At 42.5% G+C, this 14,850-nt stretch overlaps 1 protein-coding gene across 4 annotated transcripts in view; it reads right to left on the bottom strand.

The window, feature by feature from the left end:
* The window catches only part of sema6e (sema domain, transmembrane domain (TM), and cytoplasmic domain, (semaphorin) 6E), a 137,776-nt gene extending 126,583 nt beyond the window's left edge, over positions 1-11,193 (bottom strand). For all 4 annotated transcript variants that reach the window (XM_041043988.1, XM_041043984.1, XM_041043986.1 and 1 more), the window contains exon 1: positions 10,997-11,193. The gene's annotated coding sequence lies outside the window, so the exon portion shown is untranslated. The remainder of the gene's footprint in view (positions 1-10,996) is intronic.
* Between the last annotated feature and the right edge of the window lie 3,657 nt (positions 11,194-14,850).

The raw sequence follows: 14,850 nt of genomic DNA, 5'->3' as shown, positions 1-14,850 counted from the left end.
GCAGATGTTAGATGTACAATAACATCTAAGCCTCAAAGCTACCAATACTGATAATATCAGATGTGTAAACATTTCACAAAATAGAGATCTATATATACCTATATACCCATGCATGCTCTCAGGCTGTGAATCTCTGCGTCTTTTCTTACTGAACAGATTCTCAGTAACGTATTAACAATATCAGGCACGAGAAAGGTCGTGTTCATTTATTTCAACTGAATGATTTTTTTTAAAACAATCAATGTCGGACAACTGTCAAGCTGAGGTTACAGCTTGTTTACACGTGTTAGCTAAACGATTAGTCAGTGAGTAGATTCGTCATTTGTCATTGCCCCAGTTTAGTTTTTCAAAAGTCAAGATTTGCTGCTTTGCTCTGATTTCTGTGGCTGTAAATCATATATCACAGAATTTTGGTCCGCTGTTTAAAAGAGGCAACCATGGCCTCTCAGACTGGGTGATGTTTGATATTTCACAGTATTTTTGACAGTATATATATAAAAAGACTAACTGAGAAAAAACTAAACTGATTTCTAAAATAATAGTTTGCAGCTGTCAGAGTCTGCCTCATATACATGATGCACTTATTGTTGTATTATTGAAATTGTACAGTCCAACAGCTTTAATCTATAAACAACAGACTGGAATAATTCAACTGATGTTATTTAGATCTGAAATGGTTTGTAAATTGACCAATTAGTTGATCATGAGAAGATGTGAAACTTAATTAATTATTTAAGTCATTTTTAAAACAAAAATGCTAAAAATGTCTTATTGTTATAGCTTTTCAAACATTAGATATTTGTTGGTTTCCTGTGTCGTCTGTGATAATAAACTGAATATCTAATGGTTTTGAAGTGTTATACTGTTAAACAATCAATTTGTCAAGAAAATAATCAGCAGTTCAATCAATAATATAAGAAAACGTTGGTTGCAGCCCTAGTTCACTAGATCTGACACTGTTTGTTTGTACTGTGCAAACATTTCAATTTAAAAAGAGCTTTTATTCATTAAAGAACTGTTGTGAAATCCAGATAAGACGTCTGTGCATCAGTGCTGGACCGTTCCAACAGAGACTCATGATGAACCTATGAAGAATCAATTCTTTCCTGACCACAACCATGCACCCTCTCTCCCACTCGCACACACAGACACAGCTGCAGGGGTGAGTCAACACATGGTTAATAAACTCTCACACACACACAGACACACACACACACTCTTGGAATGGGAAGAGTTCAGGGCGCTGGAGGGGAGGAGGAGGTGTGTTTTACTCACCCTGGACCGCTGCCCGGTTTGGATTCATATGACACTAACTGAAACCCCCCGATAAACCCCCGCACTCTCCCCCAAAGACCAGTTTAAAAATAGCCTCGATTCGATGGAAACAAGCCCAGAGTTCTGAGAAACGGAGGAAAATGACCAAGCTAAGTGTAGGCGAGCACACTTATCTTACACCATGTCCAAGCCAAATATTCACTGCACATATGGTGACCACTAAAATATACACAAATAATGGCGTGAGAGCTGAAGTATAGATTAAAAACAGCCGCCGACATCCACCACCACATGCTATCACACAGGTAAAACACTCCATGCACATGCACGCACAGGGATTGAATCTAAATCTTTAAAGAAAAAGCACCGCACATTCTAAATTTAACACATTCCAGATTTAAGCATGAGGATGTGCAGAGTGTTGTTTGCGGAAAATCAGCCACAATTCCTATCTGCAGAGCACAGGGTGCATGCATAAGAAATTGGATAAAGAGCCTGAGGGAAAAGGAGAGTTGAGAATCCAATCTGAGTTTCGTAAACCATCAATGAACCTTTCACCTAAAATTAGGGCTTGCAGAGTTTGACTTCATGCTGTCCATTCAAAGTGTGTACAGTGCAGGCGGTGCGATGGGACTTGGCCAACTTTTCAAGGAACAAGGTCAAACAGTTCTGCTATTTTTGGAAAGTTTGTAAATTAGATGCAGTTAGGGCCCTCAATGAAAGTACACATGTCACGTTATACTGCTGAGAGGAGAGCCCCATTTCGTTTTCAAAAGACATGATAACTCTCCAGGGGGGAAAAAAAGAGAAAATTTTCTCTGAACACTTACATAAATGAAATATGTGAATACCTGTCACCTTCTGAGCGCGTGCAGAGCAGGAATGGGATATGATGGGGCATTACTGTGTGAAAGCAGCAGCTCTGGATGAAGAGCAGCGAAAAAAGGGGCTTATCTTAGCTTTTTAATTTCCTGCTTCATTTCACGTTTCAGGACCATAAAAATCCTCATTTCGAAAAACTGCAATAAGCAACAATGAGACATCATAACTCAGAATTACTTCTATAGTAACTAAGCAGCAGAGCCCCCCCCTCCCTCATGAAGTCAGCCTAATTGCTTTAGCCAAGATGCGACAAGCCAGACAATTGCTGTGCAACAGATCATCAAAAGCGAAACCAAAAAAAAAATCTGAAATTCAATCCCTCAGTCTCACTCTGCCAAAGACTCTTGACCCACATTTCTTTGCATCACCCCCTGTTCTGTTCTGTAGATCTGCTCTGCAGTCTCAGGAATGAAGACTTCTTTTCCAACAGCAACACACACACACACACACACACACACACACACACACACACACACACACACACACACACACACACACACACCCTTCAAGTCTTAGTACGTGTTCAGTGTGGTGTCTTTCTGCTGTACTTTAACCCAGGACACATAACAAATTAAATCACTGGAATGATTTGAGGGTTTTTTTAATGTGGGTTAAACTACAGCAGAAAGTGACGATCTGTTCATTATTAACTGACCTATTGGTTGATCTATAAAAATGCCAGAATATGATGAAAAACGCAAATTAAAATCTCCCATAGCTAAAGGTGACATCTATAAATCCCTTCCTTTGTCTGAACAGCAAACCTAAACTTAAATACTAACATATAGTTCCAAGGTGGAACAAGGTGGTTTTTTTCAGCATTTGTGCTTGAACAAATAATTAAAGTAATATAACAGTGTCAGCTCAAACAGGTCAAACCAAACTGACTGAATTTTAGTCTGGAAATTTGGACATTTGTCATCATTTGGCATTTCACAGACTAAACAGCGAATCAAAAAGTGACTGACTCCTGAAATCCTCGTCTAAACTTCAGCAGATCTTTTGGTGTCACAACTTTGCTTCTGCTCGCAAATTTCGGTCTCTCTACAGACAGCCTTCACAAGATTACCTGCATTAAAACTACATGAAAAAGTTTTCTTATCTTAAAATTGCACAAAGCAGGAGCTCCGGCATGCAGCCAGCTCCTAAATAAAACCTAAATTTAACAGTCTGGCAGGGAACTTTGTCCAACTTGCTCTACTTTAAACAACAGACTAACGAACAGTCGAAAAACAGAGCTGTGCCAAAATAGACACGGCTCACAGCAGATTCTCAGGAATTATCAGCCAACTTAAAAGAAGCCAACCTGTTTTTTCATCGTGCCTGGATCAGCGTTGTTTTCTCTTAATTTCATCATTCCATCACTTGTGAGATTTCAATCTGTGTCACCAAAGGCTGGATGGTTGGTTTACTGATAATATGCAGCTCAACATGTCTCGTCAGGACAAAGTATCCCATTAAAAAAAAAAAACAGCTGTATTTTCAAAAGACCTGTGTTGTTTTTGGGCTGAGATTTATTCCAATTCAAGGTGACATGTGTCTGTAACAGCTTCTTGTGTTGAAAACAAGACAAATGTCTGCTGTGCCAAATGTTCTTATTAAGAGCGCACACCAAATCAGAGAGAAGTGGCGAGAGGCCCTGGGTGTCTCGTCGGTCTTTCCAGGGAAATAACCTCTGGCACAAAGATGGATGTTACATTTCCGCAGCAACAACAGCCGTTTGCTGGGAGGAAATAGGAGAATAACTGGGCTGTTAGTACAAGCTGTGATAGCCACCATGGCTGAACAGCCAAAGAAAATCACTCCACTAACAGAAACGAAAACTTCACAAATTGAAAATCCAAGGAAAAGGACGTTACGGTACCGCCCACGCCGCTTGATTGAGAGCCAATCTCTGGGAAACGAAGCACAGAAAAGCCACAGCAACAAAGTGCAATGAAGATGGAGATGAGGAACAAAGACGATGGATTGCAAAAGACGTGAGAAATACGGATCAAAGTTACCGATGTTCCCAACATGGAGTGATACAGTACTTGTGTGTTCTGTGGAAATGCAGTTCACGAATTGTTTGTAGGTAAAAGACCCAGATGGATAACAATACTAGAAAAAAAAATCAGGGTACTCAGATATGCTGATGCCTTTGTCTTGTAAGTGCCTGTAAGCCCAGCACATATTTGCAACAATGCCCACGACAGACTAACACAAACCTTAGTGGTTATTTGCCACAATCAAAACCAAACAAACCTGAGAGCAAAATGCTACTGATGCACCTCAGAAATTACCTGTACCTGCCAGAGCTTCTTCATTCACTTATCCCTGCAAGCAAACAGAGAACAAAGAGATCATGGCTCCTTCTGTCTCGCCTGCTCCGGTAAAAAAAAACCCACACAGACCCACCCAGGTGCATGCTGGTCCTACGCCTGTTTACTTATAGAAAAGGTGCCTAAAGTGCAGAGTTCTAACAAAGCAGAACAATATTAGCACAAGAAAATATCATAGCATCCAAAAAAAGCTGATACCTCGAATTATTAGCTAATAAAAAAACCAGAGATCTGGGCTGAGAGACATGACCTCATTAATTCTTGGCACTGACCAATAAACCAATAATCATAGATTATGGAGTCAGATTTATTTAACATATTCAGTAGTTAAATGAAACTTCAGGCAATAGTTTGTTAAAACAGATAAAGTAAAATCAGGCTCTGTTTCACATCTCTTGGAATTATCGGCCTCAAATAAATGAATGTGATTCACACATTTATGTTTCTCGTTAACTCAGTCTATCTGCGGGACGTTTTATGGTATCAAGAGGAATTAGCAAAGCCTGCGTAATGGACTGCTGCATCTGAAACGTGTCCTTGTCAAGTGTGTGATTTTCTGCCGACACGTTTCCTGGCGGCGCGCTCCTCGTGCCGTAGCCTGTGATGTGGTTGGATGTTAAATGACGGAACAAACTGCTCACTGGTTTCTCTGGACTTTTAAGTATTTTGTGACATAAGTTTACATTTAGCTTTGTTTTGTTCACTAAAGCCAAAGACTGCGGCTCTATTGTCTCACACTGTATATCGTCTCAGAAATATAATATTGGGTTGTGAGAAGGTAAACTTTCAGAGTACCTTCTACTTTATCCAGCACCAGCAAGGAGGAGATTGGGATGTCAGGGGGGTGGTTTGCTCCACTTTCAGCCTGGCTGGCTAATCAATGATGCGGGAGGTCTGCCCTCATTATGAAGTGATTAAGAGATCATTTGGAACAACAAACCAATGCACTTTTGCCATCTCCCAGCCCACCCAACTAAGAGTCCAACAATCAATAGCTGGTATGTATGGCCTGAGGCTATTTACAGAGACATTTGTTTCCTTATTTCAGTCGCTTCCTCCCATTAAACACAGAGGCAAGAAGAATCGAAGTGGATTTAGAGAGGAAGTTTGAGTTTCTGTACTCTCCACGGTGGCGAGAGAGAGTGTTGTCTGTATTATCTTAATCTTTTGGGAGTTAATATTATGCTACTGAGCGTTAAGGTTTTTAAAATAAACAGGATCATGAGGATTGTGGGTGACGCCGCTGAATGGGAGTTTGGGAAGATCTTTGCACTTAGTCATCAGCTAATAATCCTTTAAAACGATGAAAATCCATGCACATATGAAGCCACATTAGCTACTTCTTCACATGAAATATGCATGAAAAATGACAAGGATTCATTTTCGGATGATTCATTTTCTTTCCTTTCAAGAGAGATCCTTTTTGTTGTGCATGCGGCTTCAAAGCTGCCCTGTGGGTAGCACGCAAAGCCTTCTTGTTGCACGAATCAGCGCAAGTGTCTATGACACTGTGTCCTATATAGGCACCTTCTGCCTCATCTAAAGGGCAATTGATACATGAGTGAAGGAGACAAAAGCGTGAACCTCCAAGTATTACAACTCCTTTTTTTAAACATAACCACAAACAAAACACAGAAGCCTCAGTGCACGACTGAACACAGAAATAAAACAAAGGAGAATGAAAAGCCTTGAAAAACATACGGCAACTGAGGTTTTAATTCTTAACAAAGATTCTTTCAGGGAACATGAGACCCTCTCCGGCCTAAAAATATAAATCTGATGCAATTTGCTGACATTGCAAGTTACAGGTTATATTTTCCCCTGTAATTGCTGGACTCCATCCACTGTGCTTCATGAGGCGTAACCAGACAGTCATCCAGTGTTCCTGCTACACTGCTTGTGGCCATGGGGGTTGGCAAGCGGAGCCCTAGTCCATGTTCGACAAGGGGTTAACGTTTCTAAAAAACAGCTCGACAAAACCACAGGAAGACAGCCAGTCTGGATGGACGGACCGAGGTCTGTCACATGTCCAGCTTGTGGTCAACCGCCTCTTGCCATCTTTTTCTTCTTCTCCCTCTCCTTCCCTCTAGCCTCTCACTGAACTCAAAGCTTTTCCTCCCAAAATTTACACACTCATCAGCTCGGCTATAATTTCCAGTCGTGCACCAACCACACCAGGACCACAGGAGGGAAGCCACTGCACGGCTCTTTAAGATAAGATGAACTTTATTAATCCCGTAGGGGGGAAATCTGCATCTTTAGAGCAGCAGCAGGACACAGGCGAGGGAAGGTATCAAGAATAGTTAAGAGAGAAAATAATATTTATATCAGCAGCATATAGTATATTTAAATGAGGTGTAATATTGCACATTGTTTACACAAAAGGTACATATGCACATATGCCAAGCAATGGTGAGAAAAAAAAAAGTTGCGTGTTGTACAAAGAAAGATTGCACATATTACTTTCCCTTTTTGTTAGTGGAGTGGCTGGTGGTTTGTCGGGGACAGTGCTGGTTGTACAGTCTGACAGCAGCAGGAAGAAAAGACCTGCGGTATCGCTCCTTTGAACACCGTGTACGGAGCAGCCAGGCGCTGAACGAGCTGCCCAGTGCTGTCACAGTCTCATGCAGGGGGTTGGTGACGTTCTCCCTTAAGGATGAAAGCTTGGCTCGGCATCATCCTTCTCTCTCCCACCACCTCCACTGTATCCAGAAGGCATCCCAGGACACAGCCTACCCTGCTGACCGGTTTATTTAGTCTCATCCTGTCTGCTGTTGAGCTACTGCTGCCCCTACAGACCACGTTTGAACAAACGGCTGACGCCATCACACAGTCATAAAAGGTACAAAAGCATGCACACAAAAAGAAACACAATAGTTGCAGAACATAGAAAAGAGAGAGAGAGAGAAGGCTCAGTACCGAGCCGGAGCTCCTGAAACTAGCTGCCACTCGTGCTGCGCCATCTTCAATAATTCTGGAATCAAAAGTAATTACAAGCCTGCCAAGGATTCAAATCCAATAGCTGGTGATTGGACTTGCGGGAGAACAGGTTGTCAGCACTGAAAACATCCACTGTATTCACCATTACTTGCAGAAATCGGCAACAGTAAGAGAGAAACAGATGCAGCTAAACTGGCAGTGTGCATTCTGTGGTTGTCACAGCCAATCTGTGAATGAACTTTAAAAATCACGCAGGCCAGTGCACCAGGGAGTTACAGTCCACCGTAAACTAGCCAAAAGATGAAGGAAAACTTTTCCTCTAGGCAGAATAAAGAAGCTGTTTCTGTTCAGTTGGAACAACGGCTGAAAACTATTGAAAAAAAAAAAAGTCAAGCAGTCAGGACATTGATGGAGGACCCATTTCAGCCACGCTGCAGAAGGCACGAGGCAGGTCCGCCTGCTATTCTTAACCTGTCCATTTGTAACGCCTGATGCAACATGTTAATGTGATTTCTTACCAGCTGTGGCCAAACGGGGCCAGACCTGGAGGCCAAGGCCCGGTGGTCTCAGCAGATAGCCCGGGCTGGCTTGTGCTGTGTCAGCCCTGGATTATGGATGACGGGGAGCGCACAGGGGTGACAGGTAATAATTCACTCCCCAGGGGTCCCACACCCTTCACTGGACACAACGCAACCAGCCAGGAGAGGGTGGGGGTGGGTGAGAGTGGAGGAACGCAGCCTTGGAGCTCACATCCCGACAGCCCACCCTCTTTTCCTTTTCCACCATCCCCTTCAAGAAGCAGGGCTCTCATTGGCTACCCAGTTGTCACGGGTAACCAGCCATTATCAAAATGAAATATGAGGTGCCACAGACCAGTGCCTCTCTCAGGTGCAGGGCCAAACAAAGTGCCATATGTCGCGGATGAGGAGCTGAGATTAACTGTTGCTTCCTGAAGCACAGCACTGCTGCAGGCCCATTCTTCAGACGTCGGCAGCTGCACAATGCCACCATGTGCTTGAGGTTTGAGACACCTCAGACAAATCACTGTTGTAGAGCTGGCACAACAATAGCCCCAAAAAATATTATCCAACGCTCTGAAGTTCCACTGAGCTTGAAATGTGCCTCAATACAGCAACTTCAGGTTTGCCCAGGGATTTAATGTAACATGTCTTCATGTGTTCCACTGAAATCCATTTTTTTTTTCCACTGACCAATCCAAACTGTGGACTAACTGTGTGTGCAGATATTGAGCACTTTATTTTGATGATGAAAATGGAAATAGGCCTGCCGAACGTCCCCCAAGGGCCACAGTCCTCAGCCCCTGGTTAGGAGACTATTTCAACCATCATTACCCTGAGGGCCATTAGGAAGATGCCATCTGCACTCGCAGGGCCCCTCCGTTGGGGCCTCTTGTCATTTCAAACTAAAAGCAAGCGCCAAAATGGAAATCGGAAATAAAATTACACACTGGGCTAAATGCACCATTAACCATGCTAACTGAGCGACGGACCTATCAGGGCCTGAAAATGAGAGCTGGACGAAGAGCAAGCAATTTTCAGCGGTGACAAGGAAATGAATGCACTGCTGGTACTTTGCTCTCTCACATTTACGACTGCAACTCACCCATCAGCAGAATGTGACTTTACTAATGATGCCGCGAGAAAAAAAAAAGGGAAAAGAGCAGAAAAGAGTTGATTGTTTGTGAGCGTGGGAGACCGCCTCAAACGAGGGTTGAATATAGATTTGAATACACTATATATAGGATAAGTGGGAGTGCAGACTGGTAAGTGCTGGTACGTATCAGACAGACTCAGGCTACACAGGAGCGCCACAGTTCTCCTGCAGGGCAGCAGCACCTCTGCCTGTGAGCAGAGCAGTAACATGTCAAAAGACAAAAAAAAAATAATAATAATAACCTGAAACCACATTGCAATGTCCTCTGAGCAGCACAGAGTGCTAAGTCACTGTACAACTGCGGTAGGAAACCGCAAGCCATCAGTGGCCTCCCCATCCTACTGTGATCTCACTGCAGCAGCTGAGAAGAGCATGGACGAGGCAAAACCAAAGAAAATCACAAGATCCGACCACACGGCCTCCACTTAAACATCTGACTGGTCAGACCAGGGAGTGCATGATGGTTCTTCCCCTACGAGCCAAAACAAGGGGCACAACTCTGAAGGAGCAGAAGTTGCCTGTGCTGTTCAACCAAGGCAACAGACCCTTCAGCTGAACGTTTCAGGGGAGAATGCACGCCTTACCTCTCAGCAGGCCGAGATCGAAGAAGAGGCGGCGTAGTTTACCTCTGTTTGTGCACTGGAGAGATTTATTTACTGCTGAAATGTTCTTAACCTCAACTGAAACTGAACACCCACTGAGGGAGATGAGAGGGAGTAATGCACAACAGACTGAGACAAATCAGGGACCCATTTCAGCAGAGAATGGCTCAAGAGCAGCTCCGAGCATCTATTTCAACATAAACAACCACCGGCGGCTCCTGGGAATCATACGAGAGGAAAAACACAGGTTTCTAATCTCTGCGTGCGTCGCACTGAGGTCCAGCACAGTCTGCGGCTCAAACAGCCTGCAAAAGCAGAAACCTGTTAGAACAATGAGCTCGTCGTTTTCCCTCCGAGTTTGGCATTGAGACAAAACTGTAGATGAAGTGAGCAGGATTTTTTTTTATTCGTTTGTTTGTTTATTATTATAAAATCTATGAAAAGTGAGAGGAAAATGTGCCGTTTCAATACAATCCAACAGTCACGCAATACACCGTTTTCTTTTCCAGGCACACACACACACACACACACACACACACACACACACACACAAGCTCAAACTGATTTGTTAACGTTATCTGCTTGTAAAACAGAGCAAATTCCCCGTTGTGTGCTGCCTCTTTTCCGCGCACACAGACCCCGAGTAAACAAATTTCTTTCCGCTGGAAAAAATAAACCAGGGAATCCAGATTCAATTAGAGTCTCAGGCAAGATGCCACTCAAAAAGAAAGGCGTTATCAGTTGCTAATTCGTGTTAAGTTGCAGAGGACTCTTGCAGAAACCATCAACAGAGAGCGAAAACATGATTTGTTTTTGCCTTTAGTTTTAAGCACCGCCACGGCGCATACAGAAATCCACGAATCTGAGTCAAAACCCGGTAACAGCGCCCACGAAAATGAACGCAAAACGTCTGATAGCTTTGCAAAGTCGGTGCAACATCAGCTGATACAGACTTATAATTTCTGCTGCTTTTTTTTATTTATTTTTTCAGCACAAAAAAAAATGACCAAGACTCGAAAACACAGCCGAGAAGAAGACAGAACAAACGGCTTCTCCGGAGCCCAAAAATTCAACTTGAGGAGCGTGAGTGAACTGTTGAGGCTCATAAAGCGTGCGGGAAATGTGGCGTTTGCGTGAATCAAACTGCTGTAAAGCGTTCAACGGTGTTTGCACGGTGAAATAATCTTTCTGCTGAGGCAAACTTGGAGCATCAGACTCCCAATGAGCGAAGTAAGTGCAGCAGAAGCAGCAGCAGCAGCAGCATCGCTAAAGTCTCCAACTAGAGAGCGAACCACTTCTTACCTTTAGTGTTTCCTTCGTATCCTCCGCGGTGAAAAAAAAAAAGAACAAACGTCGCAGTCTTTCGGGGCAGAAACGGCAGCAGACGACAAGGAGCAAAGTCGCAGTGGAGAAGACAGAGTAGTTAGTTTGGAGTAGTTTTCTTCGCCGAGCGGTTAGTATTCCCAGAGCGCCGGAGAAGCGAAAAGGCGCCCTCACTACTGTGACAAGACTGGAGCCAGACTGAAATCACAACACCTCGGCAGCCGCTCAGGCCACGCCCCGCGCTGTAGTTTGGCGGGCCATCCGCCCAATCACCGAGCTACGGCAGGATTACGTCGTCTCCGATTGGTCAATTTTTGGAGCAGTTTTGTGTCGTGCCCCGCCCAAGCATGGTTCACTTTTCTCCCAGATGTTGAATGCCTGAACATCGGGGTCTTTGTGAGCCCAGCCAGCCAATCAGAGCGCAGGACGGGGCATTTAAACGCACACATAGTTTGACTTCACGGTACTTAAAGCCATTTAAATGAATGTGAAACTACATTAGCTAAATTATGCTCTTGTAAATAATATCCTTTTACACCATGTTAGCAAATGTGTGGTCATTCAGTTGTCCGTACAGTTGCAGTGCATTTGTTATCTGGAAAAGTCTATCATGATAGTGATGTAGCTGTAGTACTGACTGATGAGAAAACAGTTGAAATTATTACTATAGGTGCTGTGCAGTACACCTACTACTAACCAGCTGTATTTTATAATCAGTTAATCAATTTCTTGTCTGATCAATAAATTGCTTACTCTGTCACACACCATAAAATGGTGGAGAATACCCAGGGTTCAGGAGCCCTAAGTGACAACTTCCCAATGTTTATTTTGACTGAGCAGCAGTCCAAAACTCAGATATTCAATTTACAATGATATTAAACAGAGAAAGGCTGCAAATCCATACAATCCAGAAGCAGAAATTAGCAAAATGTTGGTATTTTTGCTTGACAAATGGCCTGTTATTTAATGATTTTTGTTTCAGCCCTGCTATACAAACACATACACAACACATGGAAATAAACCTATTTAAAGGAAACACACATCGATTGTTTTCTTTTTCAAATAAGTTATGTTCCTCTAGTTTTAAAACACAAGGAAGCTGCTTTGCATGAAAATGCAAACTGCGTGCACTCTGAACATCGGACGGAGAATAAAAGCTGAACATGATTTCAAGAGCAGGGACAAAGTGTACCAACAAGATTTAATCAGCTGGAGATGATGATGTGTTGTACACTCCCAGAAACACTAATAAGACACCTGTGCAGAGATGGCAGCGCTGAGGCATTTGGTCTGACTCTGCATCAGTGTTTGATGATAATCTAATAGATGGATATGGACTCACTGACTCAGTCATCTCTAGTCTTAATCTACAGCATCTCCATTTCAGTCAGTCCTTCTTGTCAGAATGCTCTTGTGTCATAAAAAAAAAAAGGACAACAGTTCAAGTGGCTCCTGCAGCAGTTGTCTGCAGTGGTGATGATACATATACCGTTAGCCACTTTGGTAGTCAAATAAATAAGATTGCTTCCTTCCGGGCCGTACTTGCTCATGACATTCCTCTTTGGCCTCAAGCAGCAGAAACCTGGTCGTGTGTGTGTTTTTTGTTAGCTCCGACTCATCACAAGTAGATTTACCCCATTTCTTTCTTCGGGCAGTGCGATCTTGCCAGTTGAGGTGAGGATCTTTCGAGGGGAGGGAAAGGACACGAGCTAAGAGGACCAAAATTTGCGAGGACACGCTAAATCTTTTCACCAGTTCACTATAACCCTCTACCAGTAATGGTTTTGCAGTAAGAGGCTTAACAAATTGACAAGCTGTTCTCCTTTTGGATTTTCATTATTTCCATCAGAGTTGTGGTTGCATCCTGAATGAAAACACCTTTAGATCCAATGCTCATTGTAGATCTCTATATATGTGCAGAGTACACTCAAGGCTACTTTCTTGTCAAGAGTTAGATGAGAAGATTGATACCACTCTCATGTCTGCACAGGAAACATGAACCCACAGCCCCAAGGTAGTTAGCTTAGCTTAGCATTAAGACTCCTTGGGAACAAGGAGAAACAGCCAGCCTGGCTCTGTACGCTGGTAACAAAATGTGCCCAGCAGCACCGCTAAAGTTAAGAAATCAATCTTCTCATCTAACTCTGGGCCAGAAAGCAAATAAGTGTGATTCCTTTCCAACAAAAACACAACTGTTTTCAGAGACTATGATAATTGTTTGATCTGTGATCTCTCAATCTGTGGATCCAGGAGTCATTCTGTGATGACATTTTGTAATTTACTCGCTCAACCTGCCTTGTCACTTTCATTTTGTGGCTTTTATGCATATAAAGGGGAGTGAACTCCTTGCCTCTTGCTTTCTTATCTCACAAAACCACACTTCCAGCAAAAACAACAGAGGTGTTGAGAAATTTGAACATGATAATTGGTTAGAAAAGGGCAGCAATGCTGTGGGCTGTCATCATCATTCAAACTGGTGCTCAGTTGTTTGCATAGGAACAAGTAAGTTGCAACAGTAAGCCTGCAAAACTTTTGCCAGGGCACAAATAGCTTTGAAGGATATTAGAGAGTCTCTCTGGTGAATTGAGCACTCCTTTGGTGAAGCACATGTACGTTTTAATCTAAAATGTTCAGCCTAGTTTTAACTTTATTTACCCATTCAGTTGGTTCAGAGTAGAAATGTGCAAAAACACTGGGTAATGTTGTGTTATTTTCCTGCCAGTATTTTGACAAAATAAGTTTGAGGAGCAGTTAGTTTTAGCTCGTTCTCACATGTAACTGTCCAGCGAAGTAGTACGTTAGTTTATGCGCCGAAAACTGAAGCATAATGTTTCAGCTTTTCTGAAAGACCAACTAAAGAAGCCATCTGAGCATGCTGTCCAGAGCTTATAAATGCATTAGTTGTTTTTGGAGTAATCTGCACTGGAAATGTTTCTTGCTATGAAGTGATGTGAATGGAGTTTTGTAGCTGTGGCTACTCAGACAATACTTGTTATTCTGTTTAATTCATTGTTTTGGTCTCTTCAAGGGAAAAAGATGAAAAGATTAAATAAGGCCAGTTATTCTTTAACTTGAACACTGGAGACATCTTTGCCCTCTATGTTTAAATCTCCTTACAGTCAGCACTGGTTTGCTTTAACTATGAAGGTGATGTTTTGTTAATCATAACCATCAGATCAGCATCAGCAGTTCAGAAAACACTTACATGGGTTATTTTGCAAAGCACTGACTAATAGCTGTTTTTGTTCAAGTGTCTTCATTGTGTACAGGAATAAAAAAACAAACAAACTATAAAACAACAGAATATGTGCAGAAATGTCAGTGGAGATTTTTCCTTCAAATGTGATTCAGAGAAACGGCACAAACATCAAATTTTAAGTGGTCTTTTCAATATTTATTTTAGTTGAGTATTTTATTTGTCTTATTGTTTTTCTCTGCTCATAAAAGATCATTGCACTTTGTAAATTTGGTTTTGCATTTTGTAGAATGCTCACATCATCACTATTGCAATACTCTTATTCCATAAGGCATGTAACCCAAATACCAAACATCTTACCAAATACCAGATGTCCTTGTGACCATGAGTCTTAAAAACTGGTCCTGCAACCTATACGTTGAGTCAGGACTGACAGTCATGCTGCAGTACATCAACAAATGCCTGCATTGAGGGAGAAGCATGTGAGCACAATGGCTGAATTCAAACAACCTGTTTTGGAGTCCGCTGGAACAACTCGAAGATTCAAGTCACCTTACAGCCAATTATGAGAAACACACACGGGCTACATATTTCATGTTTGGTCCCATGGGTCTCTTTGAGGAAGCAAAAGCACTGA

This window comes from Toxotes jaculatrix, chromosome 8 (genome assembly GCF_017976425.1).
Source record: "Toxotes jaculatrix isolate fToxJac2 chromosome 8, fToxJac2.pri, whole genome shotgun sequence".
In the NCBI taxonomy this organism is placed as follows: domain Eukaryota; kingdom Metazoa; phylum Chordata; class Actinopteri; family Toxotidae; genus Toxotes; species Toxotes jaculatrix.
The sequence above is the reverse complement of the archived record's forward strand: the minus strand, read 5'-3'. Positions and strand labels throughout refer to the sequence as shown.